Here is a 16,895-nt window from a genome sequence, read left to right as displayed (position 1 = left end):
ATTCTGGAGGCGGATGGGGTTAAGGGCCTGCTTGGGAACTCGTCGGCCGCCTGGGTGGTGGAGTTCTACTGGTCGTGGGGCGGCCCCTGTGTCAACTATGGGGCCACCTGGAAGGTACTGGGCCCGGGAGGTGAAAGGTGAGGCAGGTTGTGGGGGGGCGGGGGGAACGGAGGGGAAGGAATGTGCGTCCCGTCCCGTCCCTACACTCTCGTTCCATCTGCTTTTACTGGGGCTTGTGATTTTTACCCTCACTCTTTTAATCCTTGTGCTGTTTATCCTCTCTTTTTCAAAATCCCTGCGCTGTTTACTCCTTGCTATTACCTGTGCAATTCCCCAGCATGTATATGTTCCTCAGTCATTGAAGGGGTAGGATCCTGTTGAGAATGGTTAGTAAAGCATGTGGTGTACTAAGCCTTGTTAACAAGGACATACACTAGTTTGTAATTTGTCAAGGTATGCTTCTCATAGAGTTGTACAGACCCTTTGGTCCAACCTGTCCATGCTGACCAGATATCCAAAATTAGTGTTGACAGTATAGTGCTGGATAAACACAGCAGCTCAGGCAGCATCCAAGGAGCAGGAGAATCGATGTTTCGGGCATAAGCCCTTCATCATAATGAAGTGCTTATGCCCGAAACGTCAATTCTCCTGCTCCTCAGGTGCTGCCTGACCTGCTGTGCTTTTACAGCACTACACTCTCTCTCCTCTGATCTCCAGCATCTGCAGTCCTCACTTTCTCCTAGTTGATTTCAACATTACTGCGAAGTCTCTTCCATGGATGCCTCCCTGGAAGAGGTTCTACTCCTCTGTCTATAAAGATCTGAGAGTCCCTCTCTCACTGTAACCCCCCCCCCCCCCCCCCAAGTCCTCTCCTCTGCCCAGAATTTCTTCAGCCATGTCCTCAAACAATTTGACTACCACAGCCATATCTCCTTTCTCATTGCTTAGCAATGGAACCATCTGATCCCACATGGACTCCAGACCACATTCAGACCAACCCAATTTGGACCTGAACAGGATACCCCAGTACACACTACAAATCCAAAACCTTCACCAACGATTCTCTTTTTGGATCCTCCACTGCACACTATCAGCCATCTACTTTACCTGCAGTCAGTCCTGCCCAAGCTCAGAGCCTCACTTTTCCCAGAACTGCAACCCAGATTCTACATCCTCAGAAAAGATTCCTGTTGAAGGGCTTATGCCCAAAATGTCAATTCTCCTGCTCCTCTGATGCTGCCTGACCTGCTGTGCTTTTCCAACACTCTCAACTCTGATCTCCAGCATCTGCAGTCCTCACTTTCTCCGAGATATCCTAAATTAATCTAGTCCCATTTGCCAGCACTTGGCTCATATCCCTCTAAACTCTTCCTATTCATATACCCATCCAGATACCTTTTTAAATGTTGTAATTGAACCAGCCTCTACAACTTCCTCCGGCAGCTCCTTCCATACACGCACCACACTCTGCATGGAAACGTTGCCCCTTAGGTACCTTTTATATCTTTCCGCTCTCAACCTAAACCTATGCCCTCTAGTTCTGAACTTTACCGCTACACTGGGGAAAACACAAAGAGATTGAGCAGCCAGACAAAATGCCAAAACAATAAAATGTCAAGCCATGTGGGAAAGAAAAATTGTGGCTCTACCCTTTTTTCTCCTCTTGGTATTTGGACACTTAATATCTGTCAGTAACACTAGTATCGCCACAGAGCATATTGCAGGGCGCGTGTTCAGTGGTGTCACCAAAATATTTGGCATGTTCCTTGCTGTCGGCAGAAAAGGCGCAAGATCTTCTTTTGATGGACCGATAAGGAACACTGGAGAACCTGAAGGTGACTTGTCCTCTTGCCAATCAGAGCTCCCCTACTGTCTGAAAGCAGAAGCTGGACCATGACCTTCTGAAGCTGCTGCTGCTCCACTCTCTCAGAATGAAGATTGAGCTTCAGCCCAGACTGCACCTTCCTTCCTCTGTCTAACATCTGTGAGTACAACACTCTTGTCTCACCCCTTTTTCTATTTATTTTTCATTCTGGGGTTTAATTGTTGAGATGCAGCAACTGAAAGGAGAGGGAACAAATCCAGGGAGGGGGCAGACTCGGGAAATGTTGGTCCAGGTCTGTGTCTCAATTGGCAAAATAGACCGGCAGGAGACTGGAAGAATGCAGCAAGCCAGGAGGCATCAGGAGGTGGAGAAGTCGACATTTCGGGTGTAACCCTTGTTCCAGACTGGGGATGGGTGTAGGGGAGGATGCAGAACAAGGGTGTGCTGCGGACAGGGTGGTGAAGTGGAGATAGCTGGAGAGAGGTAGAGGGTACAACCTGGTTGATAAGTGGGTGGAAGGAATCTGGTTGGTGGTAAGGAAGAGTGGAATGGGAAGGACTGGGAAGGGAGTCGGTGATGGAAAGGGAGGTTATTTGAAATTGGAAAACGCGGTGTTGAGGCCTCCGGGCTGTTGGCTGCCCAGGCGGAAGATGAGGTGTTCCTTTAATTTACAGTTTGGTTCGTTGTGGAAATGCAGGAGGCCTAAAGTGATTATGTCGGGAAGGGGAATTAAAATGGGTGGTGACTGGGAGGTCCATTCGGACTCTGCGGCTTCAGCTGTGGACCATTCCCCAAGTTTACGTTTGGTCTCCCCGATGTCGAGAAGACCACATTTGGCAAACACATGGCAAATACAGTACCGCAATTTGAAGTTATTGCCTTTGCTGTGAAAAAAAAACAGAAAGGAGGTGCATTGTTTAAATGGTGATATATTGGGATGTGGAGAAGATGAGGTCTGCAGATACTGGAGATCAGAGTTGAAAAGTGTGGTGCTGGAAAAGCACAGCAGGTTAGGCAGAATCCGAGGAGTAGGACAATCCACGTTTTGGGCATGAGCCCTTCATCAGGAATGATGTATGGATGTACAAAGGGGGCTCAGCGTCTAGCGATCGCCAGTTGTCAGACAGGTGCAGCAAGCAATGAGCAAAGCAAGTGGTACATTAGCAAGAGGAACTGAGTTCAGAATTGGGGATGTCTTCCTGCAGTGAGGGGCTCATTGAATGTATTCAAGGCTAGGTTCACTTGATCTTTGAACAACAAAGAAGTGGATGTTTATGGGGGGAAAGCAGAAAATGGTTTTAAGATCAGTACAGAACAGTTAGTCATACAACACAGAAACAGACCCTTCAGTCCAACTACTCCATGCTGACTATGTACTGAAACTAAACTAGTCTCACCTAGATTGGCCCATATCCCTCAGAACCTTTCCTATTCATGTACTTATCCAAATGCCTTTTAAACATTGTAACTGTACCTGCATCCACCACTTCCTCTGGACATTCATTCCACACAAACCACTCTGTTTAAAAAAAAAAAATCATGCCCCTCATGACTTTTTAAACCTTTGTCCTGTCTCCTTCAAAATTGCTCTCTAATCTTGAAACCCCCACCCAGGGAAAGGGCCCCTGCCTTTCATCTCATCTATCCCCTTCATGATTTTGTAAACCTCTATAAGGTCACTTCTCAATCTCCTGTGGTCCAGTGAAAACGAGTGTGGTGCTGGAAAAATACAGCTGGTCAGGCAACATCCGAGCAGCAGGAAAATCTACGTTTTGGGCATAAGCTCTGATGAAGGACATATGCCTGAACCGTCGATTTTCCTGCTTTTCAGATGCTGCCTGACCTGTAACTTTCTAGCACCGCACTCTGGACTCTGATCTCCAGCATCTGCAGCCCTCACTTACTTCCAGTGAAAACGTCTCAGCCTATCCACCGAAATGGAAGTAGATTCATATCCAGTTATGATCTGTTCAATGCTGGTCCAAGCTCGAAAGACCAAATGGCCTACTCCTGCTCCCAATTCTGACACTGTGTCCAGGACATCAACAGACCACAAGACATAGGAGCAGAAATAATGCTATTCTGCCCATCAGCTCTGCTCCATCATTTTATCATGGCTGATGAGTTTTGTCAAACCCATTCTTCCACTTTCTCCCTGTAACGCTCAATCCCCTTGATACTCAAGAACCGATCTGTCTCCGTCTTAAATTTTCTCAGTGACTTGTCCTCCACAGCCTTCTGTGGCAATGAATTCCATAGATTCACTGCTCTCTGGCTGATGAAGTTTCTCCTTGCCTCTATTCTGAAAGGTTTTCCCTTTACTCGAAGGCTGTGCCATCGAGTCCTAGTCTCTCCTACCAGGGGAAACATCTTCCCAATGTCCACTTTGGCCAGGCTGTTCAGTATTCTGTATGTTTCAGTTAGATCCCCCTGAGTGTGGACCTGTTCATCGGAATGATCCAGACCCTTCAGGCTGAGGTTCAGCAAAGTAAAAATGGAGGGAGAGTGTGTGGGATGGAGATTTTCAGCTTCTCAGGAATAAGAGGAAAGAGAGTTCATTATGAATTATAATTTATCAGATAGGCCAATGGGCCGAGGAATGGTAGATGGAGTTTATTTAGAGAAATGTGAGGTGTTGCATTTTGGAAAGGCAAATTGGGACAGGACTTATACACTTATACACTAAATGGTCAGGTCCTGGGGAGTGTTCCTGAACCAAGAGACAGGGAGTGTAGGTTCCTTTCCTTGAAAGTGGAGTCACAAGTAGAAATGGTAGTGAAGAAAGTGTTTGGTATGCTTTCCTTTATTGGTCAGTGGATTGAGTATAGGAGTTGGGAGGTTATGTTGAGGCTACAAGGCTGTTGCCAGAGTTGGTGAGTTTGAGCTACAGGGAGAGGCTGAGTAGGCCAGCAATGTTTTCCCTGGAGTATTCAAGGCTGAGGTGACCTTAGAAGTTTCTAAGGGGCATGGATAGGGTGAATAGGGTTTGTTCCCAGGGTAGGGGAGTCCAGAACAAGAGTGGCATAGGTTTAAGGTGGGTGAGGAAAGGGACCTGAGAGGCATTTTTTTCTTGCAGAGGGTGGTGTATGTATGGAACAAACTAACAGAGGAAGTGGAGGAGGCTGGTACAATTACAACATTTTAAAAGGCATCTGGCTGAGTACATGAATAGGAAGGGTTTAGAGGGATGTGGCCTAAATGCTAGCAAATGAGACGAGATTAATTAGGATATCTGGTCGGTACGGACGGGTTGGACGGAAGGGTCTGTTTCCATGCTATATGATTCTAATCGTCTTCAGTGAAAGCAGAAATGTGGTTATGAAGAAGTGGGAGCAGAAGAAGTTACAGTAAAATCTTTCAATTGTGAGACTGCAACTGAGTACACCCGGGATTTTGGTGGGAGATGGGAATTCATTGCACTGTGGAATGCAGCCCTACCCTATCCACACATTTCTGCTGGTGGATGAGACCAGGTCTCAAGATTAGGGGGAGTAGATTTAGGACAGACATTAAGAGGAACCACTATTCCCAGAGAGTCATGAATCTATGGAATTCTTTGCCTGTGGAAGCAGTAGAGGCAGCTTCATTAAGTATATTGAAGACACGGTTGGATGGGTTTTGCATGGTCAGGGACTTAAGGGTAGTTGGTACAATGCAGGGAGGAGGAGCTGAGATGATGGATAAATCAGCCATGATCTTAATAAATGGCGGAGCGGACTGGGCGAGCCAAATGGCCTACTCTTGCTTCTATTACTATGAAACTATAACCCTGCATTTCCCATGGTTCACCATGGCATGTTGGAACCGGCGGTCAATGAGTTGAGCATCCCTGAATACTTCTAAGTGCCCGTCACATTCCTCCTCATCTGAACAGATCCTGTGTATGCGTAGGGCTTGTCCATAAGGGGATGGCTGTTTTGGGTGGAAGCTGGAGAAGTGTAGCATCGTGAGGTTATGTGTGGGTTTGAGGTTGTGTGTGGTGCTGAGTTGCTGCCCATCCTTGATGGAGATGCAGGTGTCCAAGAATGAGACAGATAGTAGAGAATAGTCCAAAATGAGTTTGATGGTGGGATGGAACATGTTGATATCACTGTGTAGCTTTTTCCGTGACTCCTCTCCATGCGTCCAGAAGAAGAAAGTGTCGTCAATGTACCTGGTGTATAGTGTTGGTTGGAGGTCCTGCGTAGAGAAGTCGTCTTGTTCGAACCTGTGCGTAAAAATGTTGGCATATTGGGGTGCAAATTTGGTCCCATGGCTGTTCCATGTGTCTGAAGAACTGGTTGTCAAAGGTGAAGATGTTGTGATCGAGGATAAAGTGGATGAGTTGTAGGACGGTGGTCAGAGATTGGCATTGAGTAATGAGGCTGTTGCCGTGATGCCGACATTATGAGAGTACTGGTCCATGGGTGCTGAGTTTCTGTAAGAAATCTGTAGTGTCGTGACAAAAGCTAGGGGTTCCCTGAATGATGGGTTTCAATGCCTTCGACATTGTGTGAGAACCTCTCCAGCTGAGTCCTATTGCCAGGGATGTGCAAGTTAGGATGGATTAGCCATGGGAAATACGGAGTAAGGGGGTAGGTATGGGTGGGATGCAATATAGAGGGCCAGAATGGAATAGATGGGCCGAATGACCTGCTTCCACGTTGTCAGGATTCTATGACGCCCCCAACAAAGGAGAATTTTATCTGCATCTATCCTGTCAAGCCCCTTTCAGAATTCTACTGGTTTGAATAAGATCACTTCTGGTTCATAGAGGTATACAGCACGGTCCAACCCCTTCATACTGACCAGGATTCCCAAATTAAACTAGTCCCATTTGCCTGCATTTGCCCATATCCCTCTCAACCTTTCTCTTCATGTACCCATCTAAATGTTGTTTAAATGTTGTAGCTGTACCTGCATCTACCACATCCTCAGCAAGTTCATTCCACATGCAAACAACACTCAGTCAAAACGTTGCCCTTCAGGTTCCTTTTAAATCTCTCTCCCTCTCTCATTAGAACAATATGCGCCCCCACCCCACCGTTTTGAGCACCCCGATGCTAAGGAACAGCCCTTTGCTATAATCCTTACCTCCACTCCTCAGATTTTATAAATCTCAATGAGGTCACCCCTCAACCTCCTGTGCTCCACCCTCTCCTTATAACTCAAACCCTCCAGTCCTGGTGACGTTCTGGTAAATCTTTACCAAACCCCCTCTAATAGAGTTCTTCCTATTACAGGGTCACCAGAACTGTACTCAGTACTCTAAAATGGCCTCACCAACATTCTGTATAACCTCAACATGATGTCTCAACTCAGAAACTCAACAGCATGAACAATGAAGGCATTTGTGCTAAATGCCTTCTTAACCACCCTACCTACCAGTGATGCAACTTTCAAAGAATTGTGTACCTGAACTCCTACTCCCCCATGTCTCTCTGTTTTACAACATGACCCAAAACCCTACCATTAACTGTACAAGTCCTGCCTGCCCTTGTTTTAGCAAAACACAATCCCTCACTTTTATTCATAGCACACACACACACACACACACACACACACACCCCAACACTCCACCACACACACTTTACCAAGCATGCGCACATGCTTACATGCACTCTCCACACAAACCCACATGCACACAATCAGACTCTCTCATGCATGCATGGACACACACACTTAACTCTATGAGATTACTTTGTATTGGCAGAGTTATATTTGCAGATTCATTCAATTTGGCTCAAACAGCACACAATTTGCAGGCAGTCAATCCATGTAACATTTTATAAATTCCTATTTTGGAAAAAGAACCAGTCTGATTCAAGATTGGGATACTGACAGACTCGAACATCACACTTTTCATGCATTGTTTGAGCTGAGATGCCACCCTTTTTTTAAAAATAAAACCTTAAGTCATCTCGAGAACGTGACTTAAAAGAGAAGCGAGTCAAACAGTCAGGGCAGGCAGGGACAAGGTAGGACTAATAAGTTAAACTGCATTTATTTCAATTCAAGGGGCCTAACAGGGAACGCAGATGAACTCAGGGCATGGTTAGGAACATGGGACTGGAATATCATAGCAATTATAGAAACGTGGCTCAGGGATGGGCAGGACCAGCAGCTTCATGTTCCAGGGTACAAGTGCTACAGGAAGAATAGAAAGGGAGGCAAGAGAGGAGGGGGTGGGGTGGCATTTTTGATAAGGGATAGCATTACAGCTGTGCTGAGGGAGGATATTACCGGAAATACATCTAGGGAAGTTATTTGGGTGGAACTGAGAAATAAGAAAGGGATGATAACCTTATTGGGATTGTATCACAGACCCCCTAATAGTCAGAGGGAAATTGAGAAACAAACTTGTAAGGAGATTTCTGCTATCTGGAAGAAAAATAGGGTGGTAATGATAGGGGATTTTAACTTTCCAAACATAGACTGGGACTGCCATAGTGTTAAATGTTTAGATGGAGAGGAATTTGTCAAGTGTGTACAAGACAATTTTCTGATTCGGTATGCGGATGTACCAACTAGAGAAGGTGCAAACCTTAACTTACTCTTGGGAAATAAGGCAGGGCAGGTGACTGGGGTGTCAGTGGGGGAGCACTTTGGAGCCAGCGACCATAATTCTATTAGATTTAAAATAATGATGGAAAAGGATTCACCAGATTGTAAATTGGAGAAAGGCCAATTGTGACGGTATTCGGCAAGAACTTTTGAAAGCTGATTGGGGACAGATGTTCGCAGGTAAAGGGACGGCTGGAAAATGGGAAGCCTTCAGAAATGAGATAATGAGAATCCAGAGAGAGTATATTCCTGTTAGGGTAAAAGGAAAGGCTGGTAGGTATAAGGAATGCTGGATGACGAAAGAAATTGAGGGTTTGGTTAAGAAAAAGGAAGCATATGTTATGTATAGTGAATCCTTAGAGAATAAAAGAAGTAGAAGTATACTTAAGAGGGAAATCAGGAGGGCAAAAAGTGGACATGAGATAGCTTTGGCAAGTAAAATTAAGGAGAATCCAAAGAGTTTTTACATATATATATTAAGGACAAAAGGGTAACTAGGGAGAGAATAGGGCCCCTCAAAGATCAGCATGGCGGTCTTTGTGTGGAGCCGCAGAAAATGGGGGAGATACTAAATTAGTATTTTGCATCAGTATTTACTGTGGAAAAGGATATGGAAGATATAGATTGTAGGGAAATAGATGGTGACATCTTGCAAAATGTCCATATTAGAGGAGGAAATGCTGCATGTCTTGAAACCACCTAAAAGTGGATAAATTCCCAGGACCTGATCAGGTGTACCCTAGAACTCTGTGAGAAGCTAGAGAAGTGATTGTTGGGCCTCTTGCTGCGATATTTGTATCATTGATCGTCAACAGGTGAGGTGCCGGAAGACTGGAGGTTGGGTAACGTGTTGCCACTGTTTAAGAAGGGTGGTAAGGACAAGCCAGCAAACTAGAGACCAGTGAGCCGAAGTTTTTGGAGGGAATCCTGAGGGACAGTATGTACATGTATTTGGAAAGGCATCGACTGATTAGGGATAGTCAGATTGAGTTTTTTGAGGAAGTAACAAAGAGGATTGATGAGGGAAGAGTGGTAGATGTGATGTATATGGACTTCAGTAAGGCGTTCGACAAGGTTGCCCATGGGAGACTGATTAGCAAGGTTAGATCTCACGGAATACAGGTAGAACTAGCCATTTGGATACAGAACTGGCTCCAAAGGTAGAAGACGGAGGGTGGTGGTGGAGGATTGTTTTTCAGGCTGGAGGCCTGTGACCAGTGGAGTGTCACAAGGATCAGTGCTGGGTCCTCTACTTTTTGTCATTTACCTAAATGATTTTGGATGTAAGCATAAGAGGAACAGTTAGTAAGTTTGCAGATGACACCAAAGTTGGAGGGGTAGTGAACAGCGAAGAGAGTTACCTCAGATTACAACAGGATCTTGACCACATGGGCCAATGGGCTGAGAAGTGGCAGATGTAGTTTAATTCAGATAAAAGTGAGGTGCTGCATTTTGGGAAAGCAAATCTTAGCAGGATTTTTTCACTTCATGGTAACGATCAATGAGGCAAAATGAGGACTGCAGATGCTGGAAACCAGAGTTTCGATCAGAGTGGTGCTGGAAAAGCACAGCAAGTCAGGCTGCATCCGAGGTGTAGGAAAATTGATGTTTCAGACAAAAGCCCTTCGTCAGGAATAAAGCTCTATTCCTGATGAAGGGATTTTGCCCGAAATGTTGATTTACCTGTTCCTCGGATGCTACCTGACCTGCTGTGCTTTTCCAGTGCCACTCTGATTTAAACACTTAATGGTAAGGTCCTAGGGAGTGTTGTTAAACAAAGAGACCTCGGAGTGCAGGTTCATAGCTCCTTGAAAGTGGAGTTGCAGGTAGATAGGATAGTGAAGAGGGTGTTTGGTATGCTTTCTTTTATTGGTCAGAGTATTCAGTACAGGAGTTGGGGGGTCATGTTGTGGCTGTACAGGACATTGGTAGGGCATTTAAGAGGCATTTGGATGGGTATATGAATAGGAAGGGTTTGGTGGGATATGGGCCAGGTGCTGGCAAGTGGGACCAGATTGGGTTAGGATATCTGGTTGGCATGGACAAGTTGGACCGAAGGGTCTGTTTTCATGCTGTACATCTCTGTGACTCTGTGTTCTGGGATTTACATATTAATGAACTGAAACCTGCAACCCGTTCTAAAAGAGGAAAGACTGAATAGCAACCTAGGGTTGTTCAATATATCCTATCAGTTGCATGACACTGATTTTTTTCTATAAAATCTCAGTCTTATGATCATGCACCACAACTCCCCGATGAAGGAGCAGCGCTCCAAAAGCTAGTGCTTCCAAATAAACCTGTTGGACTGTAACCTGGTGTTGTGTGATTTTTAACTTTACCCACCGCAGTCCAATACCGGCACCTCCACCACAATTCTAGTGAACACAGCCCACACCTCCTGGTGCTGCCAGGAAACATTACAATGCTGATGAAGCGAAGCACTCTGCACTCCTGAAAAACTTACAATTTCAAACAAAACTAGATACTCATTCACTGCTCCTGCTGATACATGACATTGGAAATTCAGTGCAGGAGGCTGAAAGAAAGGATCAGCTTTAAAACAAAACCTCTTGGAGTTCAAAGCTTTCAATGAGAGTCTGAGCCCGGCGATAAGTTCAGGTCACCTTCAATGCGACCCAACTTTGTTACAGCTTCAGATCTCCTCAACAAAAAGACACATAAAAGATAGCTCAAGGTCAAAGCTCACACACTCCCCACTCCACTTTCTTTCCTATTGGTCACCACCGAGTTGTCCCTTTGTAATTGCATCCTTGGTACAGCCGTAACCCGGAGGAGGTATTGCCTCACCCAGCAATTTCATCCCATACACTGCATCCAAGTCAGTTTCTCCCCACACATTTGCCCGGCTGGGGCAGTGTTGAGTCAACCATATTGCTGTGGGTCGGCAGGGCACAGGCATGGGTAAAGCTCTTACTGCACTCTGGGCAGCTGAAGGCCTCTCCCTGGCATGGACCCACTGGTGCCTCAGCAGAATGAATAACTTGTATAGGCCTTCCTGCACTCTGTGCAGAGGAACAGCCTTTCCCGCAGTTGCCACACTTCCATGGTTTCTTCATGGGGCAGGATTCCTCAGGTTTGTCCATGGCCAAAGCTTCAGCTACAAGTGAGTGAGTGTATAGCAACTTCATGCCGTGAATTCCTCTTTCCAGGCTGTTTCAGGTTCCAAACTCCAAGGTCATGTTGCGGCTGTATAGGACATTGGTTAGGCCATTGTTGGTATATTGCGTGCAATTCTGGTCTCCTTCCTATCGGGAAGATGTTGTGAAACTTGAAAGGGTTCAGAAAAGATTTACAAGGATGTTGCCAAAGTTGGAGGATTTGAGCTATGGGAGAGGCTGAACAGGTTGGGGCTGTTTTCCCTGCAGCGTCAGAGATTGAGGGGTGACCTTACAGAGGTTTACAAAATTATGAGGGGCATGGATAGGGTAAATAGACTAAGTCTTTTCCCTGGGGTCGGGGAGTCCAGAACTAGAGGGCATATGTTTAGGGTGAGAGGGGAAAGATATAAAAGAGACCTAAGGGGCAACTTTTTCACACAGAGGGTGGTACGTGTATGAAATGAACTGCCAGAGAATGCGGTGGAGGCTGATATAATTGTAACATTTAAAAGGCATTTGGATGAATAGGAAGGGTTTGGAGGGATATGGGCTGGGTGCTGGTAGGTGGGACTCTATTGTGTTGAGATATCTGGACGGGTTGGACCGAAGGGTCTGTTTCCATGCTGTACATCTCTATGACTCTTATGATAATTGGTAAACGAGTTAAGTCATAAAGGTTAGGTCATCTTTATCTTGAGATACAAAGGACTTGCAGCTTGCAGAGTGTGGTTAGTACTTTCTCATTGGTCTACTTCTGCATTCTAGTGGTTTTAGTAGTTAGTTGTTTATACAGCTATAGACACAAGCAGCAGCTCATCACGTAGCAATGCAGAAGCCATCTTGTGCAGCTCCTTCAGCCATTTTATCCTACCTTCCAGAGGCCCCATATCCTCTCTCACTCCCTCCATTCTCACTTTGTTGAACCTAATCCCTGCTGTACCTCATCCTGAAGTGTCTGGTTCTTGCTGATTAACAGGTGTCACAAAGCTAGTACCTTTTTTTCCTAAAAGATGTTCCTTGGCTCAAGGAGACTGTGTCTTTGACTTTTTTTCCCAGAGGGGTAATAAACTGGGTCAATCTCCGAGCAGTCTGGTTTGGTACAGAGATGAAAAGGATTTTAAGAGGCCTTTTGTTTATATGTAAACTGATGAGATTTCAGGCCAACGTGGTCATTTTAGAAGTGACCTGTATAAATAAAGGGACGTAGTCAGCTCTCGAACTGGTTGGAAGTTCAGGGAGCTGTGTGGAAACTCTGTCTCTCTTTTCTGCCTCTCAACTTCAATCTGTAAGTATGTGTTCTATTTATACTGGTTTTCAAATTGAGTTTGCTTATTGGGACTGTTGTATATATTCGAACAGCATAATTAAGTCTAGTTGGATAGGCTGAGTTCTGTAGGGGTTCTTTATTCTGATCTTTGTGTTTTAATTGTGTAATTTTGTGAATAATTGTTGTCTGTTTTAAAATCTAGTAATCAACCAAGCTAACTTACTCCAGGTAATTTTTACTGTACACTTACTGAAACAAATTGCAAAGTTATAGTGTGGGGCTGCCTGCTTAAGAATGTTTTGCATGGTCTGGTTTAGTCCATAACACAGGCCCCCACACAGGGGAGATCTAATTGCAACATACCGAACACTGAACGGCCTGGGCAGAGTGGATGTTGGGAAGATGTTTCCACTGACAGAAGAGACTAGAAACCGAGGCCACAGCCTTTGAGTAAAGGGAAGACCTTTTAGAACCGAGATAAGGAGGAACCTTTCAACCAGAGAGTGGCGAATCTATTGAATTCATTGCCACAGAAGGCTGTGCAGGCCAGGTCGCTGAGGATATTTAAGACTGAGATCGATAGGCTCTTGAGTATCAAGGGGATCGAGAGTTACGGGGAGAAAGCTGGAGAATGGGATTGAGAAACTTATCCGCCACGATTGAATGGTATGAAGATACCTGATGGGCTGAATAGCCTAATTTTGTGCTCCAATGTTTTATGGTCTCTTGCTGTCCTTAGACTCATGAGGGTGAGAATTGGGAGCAGGAGTAGGCCATTTGGTCTTTCGGGCCTGCACCAGCATTGAACAGATCATAACTGGATATGAATATACCTACATCGAGGTGGATATGCTGGGACACTTTTCACTGCAGCACAAGAGGTTGAGAGGTGACCTTAGTTTATCAAGTCAAGAAGGGATATTGATGTGCATGGCAGATGCTGTTTCCTTCGGGTGGGGGTTTCAAGATTAGGGAGTACATTTTTAAGGTGAGAGGAGAAAGATTAAAAAAAAAAGACATGAAGAGCACCTTTTTCTTTTGGTTTAAGTGTGGAATCACTTTCAATGTCCTGAGGAAATGGTGGATGCAGGAACTGTCAACATTTAAGACATTTGGATAAGTACATTAATAGGAAAGGTTTGGAGGGATATAGGTCAAACTAGATGGGACTAGTTTAGTTTGTGAATATAGTCAGCATGGACTAGTTGGACTGAAGGGTCTGTTTCTGTGCTGTATTACTTTGTAACTATTCTGTACTGGTCTTAAAAACATTTTTTTTAATTTCCCCATCACCATCCACTTTGTTCAAAAATCAGATGAATTCAGCCTTGAATATATTCAATGACCCTTCACAACTGCAGGAAGACATCCTCACTTCTGAACTCAATTCCTCTTGCTAATATATCACTTGCCTTGCTGATTGCTTGTTTCACCTGTCTGACAATTGGCATTGACTAGTGTAGAAGGACGCTGAGCTGAAAATGTGTTGCTGGAAAAGCGCAGCAGGTCAGGTAGCATCCTAAGAACAGGAGTATCGCTGTTTCGGGCATGAGCCCTTCTTCAGGAATGAGGAGAGTGTGCCAAGCAGGCTAAGATAAAAGGTAGGGAGGAGGGACTTGGAGGAGAGGCATTGGAAATGCGATAGGTGGAAGGAGGTTAAGGTGAGGGTGATAGGCCGGGGTGGGGGTGGAGAGGTCAGGAAGAAGATTGCAGGTTAGGAAGGTGGTGCGGAGTTCGAGGGTTGGGACTGAGACAAGGTGGAGGGAGGGGAAATGAGGAAACTGGAGAAATCTGAATTCATCCCTTGTGGTTGGAGGGTTCCTAGGTGGAAGATGAGGCGCTCTTCCTCCAGCTGTCGTGTTGCAATGGTTTGGCGATGGAGGAGTCCAAGGACCTGCATGTCCTTGGTGGAGTGGGAGGGGGAGTTGAAGTGTTGAGTCACAGGGTGGTTGGGTTGGTTGGTCCGGGTGTCCCAGAGGTGTTCTCTGAAACATTCCGTAAGTTGGCGGTCTGTAGAAGGCCCTTTGTACATCCACACATCATTCCTGATGAAGGGCTCATGTTGGAAATGTTGACTCTCCTGTTCCTCGGATACTGTCTGACCTGCTGTGCTTTTCCAGCGCCACACTTTGACTCTTAACCTCTAGCATCTGCAGTCCTCACTTCCTTCACATCCCAATGTGTCACTTTTAACAATGCAACTCCTTTCTGCTTTTTATTCCACAGTAAAGGCTATATTACCACATTGTGGTAATGCAATTGCCATGTGTTTGCCAACTGAGAACAGATCTGGACCAACGTTTCCATAGTCCGTCCCCTCCCTGGATTCACTCCCTTTCCTTTCACTTGCTGTAAGTCAACAATTGAAGCCCAGAATGCAAAACCAGAAACGGAAAAAAGAGTGCTGTACTCACAGATGTTGGACAGAGGAATGAAGTTGCAGTCTGGGGTGAAGCTCAACCATCATTCAGGGAGAGATTAGCAGCTTCCAAAGCTCATTGTCCAACTTCCGCATTCAGAGAATGGGGAGCTCTGAATGGCAGGAGGTCCAGTCTCTTTCTGATTCTCCAGGGCTCTCTATTGGACCATCAAAAGAAGGTCACAAACCGTTTGTGCTGAAATCTAGGAGAATGCGCAGATTTTTGCTGACACCGAAGAGCATAAGCAGTCCTTTGCTGACTCTGTGACTCTTGTTCTACATAGTTGGAACCTATATCACAAGACTAGGAATATGCCATTCACCCATTACAGCCTGTATTCAACTGTGGCCTAACTGCGCATATTTCAATGCAGGTTCAGAAAGGTGTCTGCAGCTTTTTAATAAAATTGAAGATGCTTTAATGATGTTTCTGAATATATAATTTTAGCTATTCTTCATTTTAAAGATCAGCCATTTCTCATACACCCCCATCTCTCATATAGACTCATCAACATCCATTCTCTCTCTTTTCTGAGAAAGTCTTGATACAGCAATCAAAGAAGTCTTGAGGCACAAGAAATAACAGGTGCTGGGGGGAAAAAGGGAAAGAGAATGGCTGGGGGTCGAGAGAGAGAAAATGGACAGGGGTTGGGGGGACAGGGAGAGAATGGACAGCGGGCAGCGACACCACAAATCCCACCTTTCCCAGGACCACAGCAGTCACTTCTCAATATACATGTGGTCATGGCAGCAGAATCATATAATCCCTGCAGGCTATTTGGCCCATTTAATTCACACCAAACTTCCAAACAGCTTCCCACCAGACCAACTCACCTACCACATAGCTCTGCAGCTTCCCCTGGCTTATTACCCTAAACTGCAGATTGTTGGACTGTGGGTAGAAACCGCAGCACCCAGAGGTAAACCATGCACAAAGTCCACACAGACAGTCCTCGGAGGCTGGAATCAAACCCAGGTCCCTGGCAATGTGAGGCAGCAGCACTAGCCACAGAGTCACTGTGCTGCCCATAGCTTTGGGGTTCTGCTTTGTCTTTGTAGTTTCTGACTGGCTGTCGTCTCCTGACATTGTTGGACCACACCCACTGCAGCCTCCCTTTCCCACTTCTCCAGCCCTGAGCACATTGGTTCCTGAATCCTGCTGCCAACTGCAGAGAACAGAGACGATCTCTGTCACTATTGTCCCTTACCACCACCACCTTCTCTTCCCCCCCCCCCCCCCCCCAAACTTTGTTCTTCCTCCCACCACCCAGCCAGTTAGCTCCTCCCCCCTGCAGCCCTCTCTCAGATCCTCTTTACCTGCGTGATTCACACTCATACCCACCTGATCCTGTCCACTGACCCAATGAGAAGGCTCTGTCTGGAGATGAATGACCATTACCCGGAATAAAAAGCTGGTTAAGTTTTCCCCTGATGTGTATGCAGCCTGGCTTCCAGCTCCAACTCTGAGCTGAAGGTCTTCCAGCATGTGTTTGCTCTCATCCAGAGCCTCCCACCTTCTGCAAAGCAAAAGATAAGTTCCACCCAGTACGCTCCAATGCATGTTGTATAACTGCTCAATTGTTTTTAGTGGCCAAGCAGAGGCTGATAGCCAAGTTCGGAACCCATGAGGATGGTCTCAACAGGGACCTTGGGTCACTCCACTACATTATACACTCACACGCTCTCTTACATACACATGGTCTCTCAGACACACACATACAA

The 16,895-nt window shown here is 45.7% G+C and overlaps 1 long non-coding RNA gene across 1 annotated transcript; it reads left to right on the top strand.

Annotated features, from left to right (window-relative positions):
* LOC148144407 (uncharacterized) lies at positions 1-15,595 on the top strand. The gene is made up of 3 exons (XR_015751494.1): positions 1-137; positions 1,780-1,973; positions 14,981-15,595. It is a non-coding gene; the product is annotated as an uncharacterized LOC148144407 (long non-coding RNA).
* Positions 15,596-16,895: the final 1,300 nt, after the last annotated feature.

Source organism: Chiloscyllium plagiosum, unplaced genomic scaffold, assembly GCF_037043375.1.
Source record: "Chiloscyllium plagiosum isolate Xiang-an unplaced genomic scaffold, Cpla_swu_hap1 HiC_scaffold_27, whole genome shotgun sequence".
Lineage (NCBI taxonomy): Eukaryota > Metazoa > Chordata > Chondrichthyes > Orectolobiformes > Hemiscylliidae > Chiloscyllium > Chiloscyllium plagiosum.
Note: the sequence above shows the minus strand (reverse complement) of the source record. Positions and strands in the feature narration are given on the sequence as shown.